Below are 13,088 nucleotides of genomic sequence, written 5' to 3'. Positions count from 1 at the left end.
AAATCAGAGCCACACCACAGGAGGTACGTTTTCAGGCATTTATTCAGGATAAAGCAGCTGCTGCTGCACGCAGAGCAAAGTCTTTCTCTTTCTCAATCCCCCGACGCGTTTCGTGCTCTTCTTAGCACTTAATCATGGGTAGATGTGTGCCTGCATCTTGAGGCTTTTACCTCCGCACCTGATGTCCTCGTGACATTAGCCTCAGTGGGCGCGGCCGCCAAAGAAAGAATGGCCTTCTGGTCTTAGAACTGCAGAGCTGTGTCTCTTCCGTGAGCAGCCACTAAAGATGCAAAATATTTCACAATAAAACCACAGTGGGCTGAAAGCGATTGGCTCGTAGTGCAGAAGCTGCATCTCACTGTTTATCCAGCCCCTCCTGTTCATAAGTGCCGGCGTCGTTTGGCACCAGCACAGACCGTAGGCACAGCGGGGCTCTGAACGCGGCCGGACCAGCCGCGGAAATATTCAAAAGTGAGTTGTCCTCGAAATCAGAGCCACACCACAGGAGGTACGTTTTCAGGCATTTATTCAGGATAAAGCAGCTGCTGCTGCACGCAGAGCAAAGTCTTTCTCTTTCTCATTCCCCCGACACGTTTCGTGCTCTTCTTAGCACTTAATCATGGGTAGATGTGTGCCTGCATCTTGAGGCTTTTACCTCCGCACCTGATGTCCTCGTGACATTAGCCTCAGTGGGCGCGGCCGCCAAAGAAAGAACGGCCTTCTGGTCTTAGAAGTGCAGAGCTGTGTCTCTTCCGTGAGCAGCCACTAAAGATGCAAAATATTTCACAATAAAACCACAGTGGGCTGAAAGCGATTGGCTCGTAGTGCAGAAGCTGCATCTCACTGTTTATCCAGCCCCTCCTGTTCATAAGTGCCGGCGTCGTTTGGCACCAGCACAGACCGTAGGCACAGCGGGGCTCTGAACGCGGCCGGACCAGCCGCGGAAATATCCAAAAGTGAGTTGTCCTCGAAATCAGAGCCACACCACAGGAGGTACGTTTTCAGGCATTTATTCAGGATGAAGCAGCTGCTGCTGCACGCAGAGCAAAGTCTTTCTCTTTCTCAATCCCCCGACGCGTTTCGTGCTCTTCTTAGCACTTAATCATGGGTAGATGTGTGCCTGCATCTTTAGGCTTTTACCTCCGCACCTGATGTCCTCGTGACATTAGCCTCAGTGGGCGCGGCCGCCAAAGAAAGAACGGCTTTCTGGTCTTAGAAGTGCAGAGCTGCTCTCTTCCGTGAGCAGCCACTAAAGATGCAAAATATTTCACAATAAAACCACAGTGGGCTGAAAGCGATTGGCTCGTAGTGCAGAAGCTGCATCTCACTGTTTATCCAGCCCCTCCTGTTCATAAGTGCCGGCGTCGTTTGGCACCAGCACAGACCGTAGGCACAGCGGGGCTCTGAACGCGGCCGCACCAGCCGCGGAAATATCCAAAAGTGAGTTGTCCTCGAAATCAGAGCCACACCACAGGAGGTACGTTTTCGGGCATTTATTCAGGATAAAGCAGCTGCTGCTGCACGCAGAGCAAAGTCTTTCTCTTTCTCAATCCCCCGATGCGTTTCGTGCTCTTCTTAGCACTTAATCATGGGTAGATGTGTGCCTGCATCTTGAGGCTTTTACCTCCGCACCTGATGTCCTCGTGACATTAGCCTCAGTGGGCGCGGCCGCCAAAGAAAGAACGGCCTTCTGGTCTTAGAAGTGCAGAGCTGTGTCTCTTCCGTGAGCAGCCACTAAAGATGCAAAATATTTCACAATAAAACCACAGTGGGCTGAAAGCGATTGGCTCGTAGTGCAGAAGCTGCATCTCACTGTTTATCCAGCCCCTCCTGTTCATAAGTGCCGGCGTCGTTTGGCACCAGCACAGACCGTAGGCACAGCGGGGCTCTGAACGCGGCCGGACCAGCCGCGGAAATATCCAAAAGTGAGTTGTCCTCGAAATCAGAGCCACACCACAGGAGGTACGTTTTCAGGCATTTATTCAGGATAAAGCAGCTGCTGCTGCACGCAGAGCAAAGTCTTTCTCTTTCTCAATCCCCCGACGCGTTTCGTGCTCTTCTTAGCACTTAATCATGGGTAGATGTGTGCCTGCATCTTGAGGCTTTTACCTCCGCACCTGATGTCCTCGTGACATTAGCCTCAGTGGGCGCGGCCGCCAAAGAAAGAATGGCCTTCTGGTCTTAGAACTGCAGAGCTGTGTCTCTTCCGTGAGCAGCCACTAAAGATGCAAAATATTTCACAATAAAACCACAGTGGGCTGAAAGCAATTGGCTCGTAGTGCAGAAGCTGCATCTCACTGTTTATCCAGCCCCTCCTGTTCATAAGTGCCGGCGTCGTTTGGCACCAGCACAGACCGTAGGCACAGCGGGGCTCTGAACACGGCCGGACCAGTCGTGGAAATATCCAAAAGTGAGTTGTCCTCGAAATCATAGCCACACCACAGGAGGTACGTTTTCAGGCATTTATTCAGGATAAAGCAGCTGCTGCTGCACGCAGAGCAAAGTCTTTCTCTTTCTCAATCCCCCGACGCGTTTCGTGCTCTTCTTAGCACTTAATCATGGGTAGATGTGTGCCTGCATCTTGAGGCTTTTACCTCCGCACCTGATGTCCTCGTGACATTAGCCTCAGTGGGCGCGGCCGCCAAAGAAAGAACGGCCTTCTGGTCTTAGAAGTGCAGAGCTGTGTCTCTTCCGTGAGCAGCCACTAAAGATGCAAAATATTTCACAATTTAACCACAGTGGGCTGAAAGCGATTGGCTCGTAGTGCAGAAGCTGCATCTCACTGTTTATCCAGCCCCTCCTGTTCATAAGTGCCGGCGTCGTTTGGCACCAGCACAGACCGTAGGCACAGCGGGGCTCTGAACGCGGCCGGACCAGCCGCGGAAATATCCAAAAGTGAGTTGTCCTCGAAATCAGAGCCACACCACAGGAGGTACGTTTTCGGGCATTTATTCAGGATAAAGCAGCTGCTGCTGCACGCAGAGCAAAGTCTTTCTCTTTCTCAATCCATCCCGACGCGTTTCGTGCTCTTCTTAGCACTTAATCATGTGTAGATGTGTGCCTGCATCTTGAGGCTTTTACCTCCGCACCTGATGTCCTCGTGACATTAGCCTCAGTGGGCGCGGCCGCCAAAGAAAGAACGGCCTTCTGGTCTTAGAAGTGCAGAGCTGTGTCTCTTCCGTGAGCAGCCACTAAAGATGCAAAATATTTCACAATAAAACCACAGTGGGCTGAAAGCGATTGGCTCGTAGTGCAGAAGCTGCATCTCACTGTTTATCCAGCCCCTCCTGTTCATAAGTGCCGGCGTCGTTTGGCACCAGCACAGACCGTAGGCACAGCGGGGCTCTGAACGCGGCCGGACCAGCCGCGGAAATATCCAAAAGTGAGTTGTCCTCGAAATCAGAGCCACACCACAGGAGGTACGTTTTCAGGCATTTATTCAGGATAAAGCAGCTGCTGCTGCACGCAGAGCAAAGTCTTTCTCTTTCTCAATCCCCCGACGCGTTTCGTGCTCTTCTTAGCACTTAATCATGGGTAGATGTGTGCCTGCATCTTGAGGCTTTTACCTCCGCACCTGATGTCCTCGTGACATTAGCCTCAGTGGGCGCGGCCGCCAAAGAAAGAACGGCCTTCTGGTCTTAGAAGTGCAGAGCTGTGTCTCTTCCGTGAGCAGCCACTTAAGATGCAAAATATTTCACAATAAAACCACAGTGGGCTGAAAGCGATTGGCTCGTAGTGCAGAAGCTGCATCTCACTGTTTATCCAGCCCCTCCTGTTCATAAGTGCCGGCGTCGTTTGGCACCAGCACAGACCGTAGGCACAGCGGGGCTCTGAACTCGGCCGGACCAGCCGCGGAAATATCCAAAAGTGAGTTGTCCTCGAAATCAGAGCCACACCACAGGAGGTACGTTTTCAGGCATTTATTCAGGATAAAGCAGCTGCTGCTGCACGCAGAGCAAAGTCTTTCTCTTTCTCAATCCCCCGACGCGTTTCGTGCTCTTCTTAGCACTTAATCATGGGTAGATGTGTGCCTGCATCTTGAGGCTTTTACCTCCGCACCTGATGTCCTCGTGACATTAGCCTCAGTGGGCGCGGCCGCCAAAGAAAGAACGGCTTTCTGGTCTTAGAAGTGCAGAGCTGTGTCTCTCCCGTGAACAGCCACTAAAGATGCAAAATATTTCACAATAAAACCACAGTGGGCTGAAAGCGATTGGCTCGTAGTGCAGAAGCTGCATCTCACTGTTTATCCAGCCCCTCCTGTTCATAAGTGCCGGCGTCATTTGGCACCAGCACAGACCGTAGGCCCAGCGGGGTTCTGAACGCGGCCGGACCAGCCGCGGAAATATCCAAAAGTGAGTTGTCCTCAAAATCAGAGCCACACCACAGGAGGTACGTTTTCAGGCATTTATTCAGGATAAAGCAGCTGCTGCTGCACGCAGAGCAAAGTCTTTCTCTTTCTCAATCCCCCGACGCGTTTCGTGCTCTTCTTAGCACTTAATCATGGGTGGATGTGTGCCTGCATCTTGATGCTTTTACCTCCGCACCTGATGTCCTCGTGACATTAGCCTCAGTGGGCGCGGCCACCAAAGAAAGAACGGCCTTCTGGTCTTAGAAGTGCAGAGCTGTGTCTCTTCCGTGAGCAGCCACTAAAGATGCAAAATATTTCACAATAAAACCACAGTGGGCTGAAAGCGATTGGCTCGTAGTGCAGAAGCTGCATCTCACTGTTTATCCAGCCCCTCCTGTTCATAAGTGCCGGCGTTGTTTGGCACCAGCACAGACCGTAGGCACAGCGGGGCTCTGAACGCGGCTGGACCAGTCGCGGAAATATCCAAAAGTGAGTTGTCCTCGAAATCAGAGCCACACCACAGGAGGTACGTTTTCAGTCATTTATTCAGGATAAAGCAGCTGCTGCTGCACGCAGAGCAAAGTCTTTCTCTTTCTCAATCCCCCGACGCGTTTCGTGCTCTTCTTAGCACTTAATCATGGGTAGATGTGTGCCTGCATCTTGAGGCTTTTACCTCCGCACCTGAGGAACTCGTGACATTAGCCTCAGTGGGCGCGGCTGCCAAAGAAAGAATGGCCTTCTAGTCTTAGAACTGCAGAGCTGTGTCTCTTCCGTGAGCAGCCACTAAAGATGCAAAATATTTCACAATAAAACCACAGTGGGCTGAAAGCGATTGGCTCGTAGTGCAGAAGCTGCATCTCACTGTTTATCCAGCCCCTCCTGTTCATAAGTGCCGGCGTCGTTTGGCACCAGCACAGACCGTAGGCACAGCGGGGCTCTGAACGCGGCCGGACCAGTCGTGGAAATATCCAAAAGTGAGTTGTCCTCGAAATCAGAGCCACACCACAGGAGGTACGTTTTCAGGCATTTATTCAGGATAAAGCAGCTGCTGCTGCACGCAGAGCAAAGTCTTTCTCTTTCTCAATCCCCCGACGCGTTTCGTGCTCTTCTTAGCACTTAATCATGGGTAGATGTGTGCCTGCATCTTGAGGCTTTTACCTCCGCACCTGATGTCCTCGTGACATTAGCCTCAGTGGGCGCGGCCGCCAAAGAAAGAACGGCCTTCTGGTCTTAGAAGTGCAGAGCTGTGTCTCTTCCGTGAGCAGCCACTAAAGATGCAAAATATTTCACAATAAAACCACAGTGGGCTGAAAGCGATTGGCTCGTAGTGCAGAAGCTGCATCTCACTGTTTATCCAGCCCCTCCTGTTCATAAGTGCTGGCGTCGTTTGGCACCAGCACAGACCGTAGGCACAGCGGGGCTCTGAACGCGGCCGGACCAGCCGCGGAAATATCCAAAAGTGAGTTGTCCTCGAAATCAGAGCCACACCACAGGAGGTACGTTTTCAGGCATTTATTCAGGATAAAGCAGCTGCTGCTGCACGCAGAGCAAAGTCTTTCTCTTTCTCAATCCCCCGACGCGTTTCGTGCTCTTCTTAGCACTTAATCATGGGTAGATGTGTGCCTGCATCTTGAGGCTTTTACCTCCGCACCTGATGTCCTCGTGACATTAGCCTCAGGGGGCGCGGCCGCCAAAGAAAGAACGGCCTTCTGGTCTTAGAAGTGCAGAGCTGTGTCTCTTCCGTGAGCAGCCACTTAAGATGCAAAATATTTCACAATAAAACCACAGTGGGCTGAAAGCGATTGGCTCGTAGTGCAGAAGCTGCATCTCACTGTTTATCCAGCCCCTCCTGTTCATAAGTGCCGGCGTCGTTTGGCACCAGCACAGACCGTAGGCACAGCGGGGCTCTGAACGCGGCCGGACCAGCCGCGGAAATATCCAAAATTGAGTTGTCCTCGAAATCAGAGCCACACCACAGGAGGTACGTTTTCAGGCATTTATTCAGGATAAAGCAGCTGCTGCTGCACGCAGAGCAAAGTCTTTCTCTTTCTCAATCCCCGACGCGTTTCGTGCTCTTCTTAGCACTTAATCATGGGTAGATGTGTGCCTGCATCTTGAGGCTTTTACCTCCGCACCTGATGTCCTCGTGACATTAGCCTCAGTGGGCGCGGCCGCCAAAGAAAGAACGGCCTTCTGGTCTTAGAAGTGCAGAGCTGTGTCTCTTCCGTGAACAGCCACTAAAGATGCAAAATATTTCACAATAAAACCACAGTGGGCTGAAAGCGATTGGCTCGTAGTACAGAAGCTGCATCTCACTGTTTATCCAGCCCCTCCTGTTCATAAGTGCCGGCGTCGTTTAGTACCAGCACAGACCGTAGGCACAGCGGGGCTCTGAACGCGGCCGGACCAGCCGCGGAAATATCCAAAAGTGAGTTGTCCTCGAAATCAGAGCCACACCACAGGAGGTACGTTTTCAGGCATTTATTCAGGATAAAGCAGCTGCTGCTGCACGCAGAGCAAAGTCTTTCTCTTTCTCAATCCCCCGACGCGTTTCGTGCTCTTCTTAGCACTTAATCATGGGTGGATGTGTGCCTGCATCTTGATGCTTTTACCTCCGCACCTGATGTCCTCGTGACATTAGCCTCAGTGGGCGCGGCCACCAAAGAAAGAACAGCCTTCTGGTCTTAGAAGTGCAGAGCTGTGTCTCTTCCGTGAGCAGCCACTAAAGATACAAAATATTTCACAATAAAACCACAGTGGGCTGAAAGCGATTGGCTCGTAGTGCAGAAGCTGCATCTCACTGTTTATCCAGCCCCTCCTGTTCATAAGTGCCGGCGTCGTTTGGCACCAGCACAGACCGTAGGCACAGCGGGACTCTGAACGCGGCCGGACCAGTCGTGGAAATATCCAAAAGTGAGTTCTCCTCGAAATCAGAGCCACACCACAGGAGGTACGTTTTCAGGCATTTATTCAGGATAAAGCAGCTGCTGCTGCACGCAGAGCAAAGTCTTTCTCTTTCTCAATCCCCCGACGCGTTTCGTGCTCTTCTTAGCACTTAATCATGGGTAGATGTGTGCCTGCATCTTGAGGCTTTTACCTCCGCACCTGATGTCCTCGTGACATTAGCCTCAGTGGGCGCGGCCGCCAAAGAAAGAACGGCCTTCTGGTCTTAGAAGTGCAGAGCTGTGTCTCTTCCGTGAGCAGCCACTAAAGATGCAAAATATTTCACAATAAAACCACAGTGGGCTGAAAGCGATTGGCTCGTAGTGCAGAAGCTGCATCTCACTGTTTATCCAGCTCCTCCTGTTCATAAGTGCCGGCGTCGTTTGGCACCAGCACAGACCGTAGGCACAGCGGGGCTCTGAACGCGGCCGGACCAGCCGCGGAAATATCCAAAAGTGAGTTGTCCTCGAAATCAGAGCCACACCACAGGAGGTACGTTTTCAGGCATTTATTCAGGATAAAGCAGCTGCTGCTGCACGCAGAGCAAAGTCTTTCTCTTTCTCAATCCATCCCGACGCGTTTCGTGCTCTTCTTTGCACTTAATCATGGGTAGATGTGTGCCTGCATCTTGAGGCTTTTACCTCCGCACCTGATGTCCTCGTGACATTAGCCTCAGTGGGCGCGGCCGCCAAAGAAAGAACGGCCTTCTGGTCTTAGAAGTGCAGAGCTGTGTCTCTTCCGTGAGCAGCCACTAAAGATGCAAAATATTTCACAATAAAACCACAGTGGGCTGAAAGCGATTGGCTCGTAGTGCAGAAGCTGCATCTCACTGTTTATCCAGCCCCTCCTGTTCATAAGTGCCGGCGTCGTTTGGCACCAGCACAGACCGTAGGCACAGCGGGGCTCTGAACGCGGCCGGACCAGCCGCGGAAATATCCAAAAGTGAGTTGTCCTCGAAATCAGAGCCACACCACAGGAGGTACGTTTTCGGGCATTTATTCAGGATAAAGCAGCTGCTGCTGCACGCAGAGCAAAGTCTTTCTCTTTCTCAATCCATCCCGACGCGTTTCGTGCTCTTCTTAGCACTTAATCATGTGTAGATGTGTGCCTGCATCTTGAGGCTTTTACCTCCGCACCTGATGTCCTCGTGACATTAGCCTCAGTGGGCGCGGCCGCCAAAGAAAGAACGGCCTTCTGGTCTTAGAAGTGCAGAGCTGTGTCTCTTCCGTGAGCAGCCACTAAAGATGCAAAATATTTCACAATAAAACCACAGTGGGCTGAAAGCGATTGGCTCGTAGTGCAGAAGCTGCATCTCACTGTTTATCCAGCCCCTCCTGTTCATAAGTGCCGGCGTCGTTTGGCACCAGCACAGACCGTAGGCACAGCGGGGCTCTGAACGCGGCCGGACCAGCCGCGGAAATATCCAAAAGTGAGTTGTCCTCGAAATCAGAGCCACACCACAGGAGGTACGTTTTCAGGCATTTATTCAGGATAAAGCAGCTGCTGCTGCACGCAGAGCAAAGTCTTTCTCTTTCTCAATCCCCCGACGCGTTTCGTGCTCTTCTTAGCACTTAATCATGGGTAGATGTGTGCCTGCATCTTGAGGCTTTTACCTCCGCACCTGATGTCCTGGTGACATTAGCCTCAGTGGGCGCGGCCGCCAAAGAAAGAACGGCCTTCTGGTCTTAGAAGTGCAGAGCTGTGTCTCTTCCGTGAGCAGCCACTTAAGATGCAAAATATTTCACAATAAAACCACAGTGGGCTGAAAGCGATTGGCTCGTAGTGCAGAAGCTGCATCTCACTGTTTATCCAGCCCCTCCTGTTCATAAGTGCCGGCGTCGTTTGGCACCAGCACAGACCGTAGGCACAGCGGGGCTCTGAACGCGGCCGGACCAGCCGCGGAAATATCCAAAAGTGAGTTGTCCTCGAAATCAGAGCCACACCACAGGAGGTACGTTTTCAGGCATTTATTCAGGATAAAGCAGCTGCTGCTGCACGCAGAGCAAAGTCTTTCTCTTTCTCAATCCCCCGACGCGTTTCGTGCTCTTCTTAGCACTTAATCATGGGTAGATGTGTGCCTGCATCTTGAGGCTTTTACCTCCGCACCTGATGTCCTCGTGACATTAGCCTCAGTGGGCGCGGCCGCCAAAGAAAGAACGGCTTTCTGGTCTTAGAAGTGCAGAGCTGTGTCTCTTCCGTGAACAGCCACTAAGGATGCAAAATATTTCACAATAAAACCACAGTGGGCTGAAAGCGATTGGCTCGTAGTGCAGAAGCTGCATCTCACTGTTTATCCAGCCCCTCCTGTTCATAAGTGCCGGCGTTGTTTGGCACCAGCACAGACCGTAGGCACAGCGGGGCTCTGAACGCGGCTGGACCAGTCGCGGAAATATCCAAAAGTGAGTTGTCCTCGAAATCAGAGCCACACCACAGGAGGTACGTTTTCAGGCATTTATTCAGGATAAAGCAGCTGCTGCTGCACGCAGAGCAAAGTCTTTCTCTTTCTCAATCCCCCGACGCGTTTCGTGCTCTTCTTAGCACTTAATCATGGGTAGATGTGTGCCTGCATCTTGAGGCTTTTACCTCCGCACCTGAGGAACTCGTGACATTAGCCTCAGTGGGCGCGGCTGCCAAAGAAAGAATGGCCTTCTAGTCTTAGAACTGCAGAGCTTTGTCTCTTCCGTGAGCAGCCACTAAAGATGCAAAATATTTCACAATAAAACCACAGTGGGCTGAAAGCGATTGGCTCGTAGTGCAGAAGCTGCATCTCACTGTTTATCCAGCCCCTCCTGTTCATAAGTGCCGGCGTCGTTTGGCACCAGCACAGACCGTAGGCACAGCGGGGCTCTGAACGCGGCCGGACCAGTCGTGGAAATATCCAAAAGTGAGTTGTCCTCGAAATCAGAGCCACACCACAGGAGGTACGTTTTCAGGCATTTATTCAGGATAAAGCAGCTGCTGCTGCACGCAGAGCAAAGTCTTTCTCTTTCTCAATCCCCCGACGCGTTTCGTGCTCTTCTTAGCACTTAATCATGGGTAGATGTGTGCCTGCATCTTGAGGCTTTTACCTCCGCACCTGATGTCCTCGTGACATTAGCCTCAGTGGGCGCGGCCGCCAAAGAAAGAACGGCCTTCTGGTCTTAGAAGTGCAGAGCTGTGTCTCTTCCGTGAGCAGCCACTAAAGATGCAAAATATTTCACAATAAAACCACAGTGGGCTGAAAGCGATTGGCTCGTAGTGCAGAAGCTGCATCTCACTGTTTATCCAGCCCCTCCTGTTCATAAGTGCTGGCGTCGTTTGGCACCAGCACAGACCGTAGGCACAGCGGGGCTCTGAACGCGGCCGGACCAGCCGCGGAAATATCCAAAAGTGAGTTGTCCTCGAAATCAGAGCCACACCACAGGAGGTACGTTTTCAGGCATTTATTCAGGATAAAGCAGCTGCTGCTGCACGCAGAGCAAAGTCTTTCTCTTTCTCAATCCCCCGACGCGTTTCGTGCTCTTCTTAGCACTTAATCATGGGTAGATGTGTGCCTGCATCTTGAGGCTTTTACCTCCGCACCTGATGTCCTCGTGACATTAGCCTCAGGGGGCGCGGCCGCCAAAGAAAGAACGGCCTTCTGGTCTTAGAAGTGCAGAGCTGTGTCTCTTCCGTGAGCAGCCACTTAAGATGCAAAATATTTCACAATAAAACCACAGTGGGCTGAAAGCGATTGGCTCGTAGTGCAGAAGCTGCATCTCACTGTTTATCCAGCCCCTCCTGTTCATAAGTGCCGGCGTCGTTTGGCACCAGCACAGACCGTAGGCACAGCGGGGCTCTGAACGCGGCCGGACCAGCCGCGGAAATATCCAAAATTGAGTTGTCCTCGAAATCAGAGCCACACCACAGGAGGTACGTTTTCAGGCATTTATTCAGGATAAAGCAGCTGCTGCTGCACGCAGAGCAAAGTCTTTCTCTTTCTCAATCCCCGACGCGTTTCGTGCTCTTCTTAGCACTTAATCATGGGTAGATGTGTGCCTGCATCTTGAGGCTTTTACCTCCGCACCTGATGTCCTCGTGACATTAGCCTCAGTGGGCGCGGCCGCCAAAGAAAGAACGGCCTTCTGGTCTTAGAAGTGCAGAGCTGTGTCTCTTCCGTGAACAGCCACTAAAGATGCAAAATATTTCACAATAAAACCACAGTGGGCTGAAAGCGATTGGCTCGTAGTACAGAAGCTGCATCTCACTGTTTATCCAGCCCCTCCTGTTCATAAGTGCCGGCGTCGTTTAGTACCAGCACAGACCGTAGGCACAGCGGGGCTCTGAACGCGGCCGGACCAGCCGCGGAAATATCCAAAAGTGAGTTGTCCTCTAAATCAGAGCCACACCACAGGAGGTACGTTTTCAGGCATTTATTCAGGATAAAGCAGCTGCTGCTGCACGCAGAGCAAAGTCTTTCTCTTTCTCAATCCCCCGACGCGTTTCGTGCTCTTCTTAGCACTTAATCATGGGTGGATGTGTGCCTGCATCTTGATGCTTTTACCTCCGCACCTGATGTCCTCGTGACATTAGCCTCAGTGGGCGCGGCCACCAAAGAAAGAACAGCCTTCTGGTCTTAGAAGTGCAGAGCTGTGTCTCTTCCGTGAGCAGCCACTAAAGATGCAAAATATTTCACAATAAAACCACAGTGGGCTGAAAGCGATTGGCTCGTAGTGCAGAAGCTGCATCTCACTGTTTATCCAGCCCCTCCTGTTCATAAGTGCCGGCGTCGTTTGGCACCAGCACAGACCGTAGGCACAGCGGGGCTCTGAACGCGGCCGGACCAGTCGTGGAAATATCCAAAAGTGAGTTCTCCTCGAAATCAGAGCCACACCACAGGAGGTACGTTTTCAGGCATTTATTCAGGATAAAGCAGCTGCTGCTGCACGCAGAGCAAAGTCTTTCTCTTTCTCAATCCCCCGACGCGTTTCGTGCTCTTCTTAGCACTTAATCATGGGTAGATGTGTGCCTGCATCTTGAGGCTTTTACCTCCGCACCTGATGTCCTCGTGACATTAGCCTCAGTGGGCGCGGCCGCCAAAGAAAGAACGGCCTTCTGGTCTTAGAAGTGCAGAGCTGTGTCTCTTCCGTGAGCAGCCACTAAAGATGCAAAATATTTCACAATAAAACCACAGTGGGCTGAAAGCGATTGGCTCGTAGTGCAGAAGCTGCATCTCACTGTTTATCCAGCTCCTCCTGTTCATAAGTGCCGGCGTCGTTTGGCACCAGCACAGACCGTAGGCACAGCGGGGCTCTGAACGCGGCCGGACCAGCCGCGGAAATATCCAAAAGTGAGTTGTCCTCGAAATCAGAGCCACACCACAGGAGGTACGTTTTCAGGCATTTATTCAGGATAAAGCAGCTGCTGCTGCACGCAGAGCAAAGTCTTTCTCTTTCTCAATCCCCCGACGCGTTTCGTGCTCTTCTTAGCACTTAATCATGGGTAGATGTGTGCCTGCATCTTGAGGCTTTTACCTCCGCACCTGATGTCCTCGTGACATTAGCCTCAGTGGGCGCGGCCGCCAAAGAAAGAACGGCCTTCTGGTCTTAGAAGTGCAGAGCTGTGTCTCTTCCGTGAGCAGCCACTAAAGATGCAAAATATTTCACAATAAAACCACAGTGGGCTGAAAGCGATTGGCTCGTAGTGCAGAAGCTGCATCTCACTGTTTATCCAGCTCCTCCTGTTCATAAGTGCCGGCGTCGTTTGGCACCAGCACAGACCGTAGGCACAGCGGGGCTCTGAACGCGGCCGGACCAGCCGCGGAAATATCCAAAAGTGA

Source organism: Lissotriton helveticus, chromosome 4_1 (genome assembly GCF_964261635.1).
Source record: "Lissotriton helveticus chromosome 4_1, aLisHel1.1, whole genome shotgun sequence".
Classification (NCBI taxonomy): domain Eukaryota; kingdom Metazoa; phylum Chordata; class Amphibia; order Caudata; family Salamandridae; genus Lissotriton; species Lissotriton helveticus.
Note: the sequence above shows the minus strand (reverse complement) of the source record.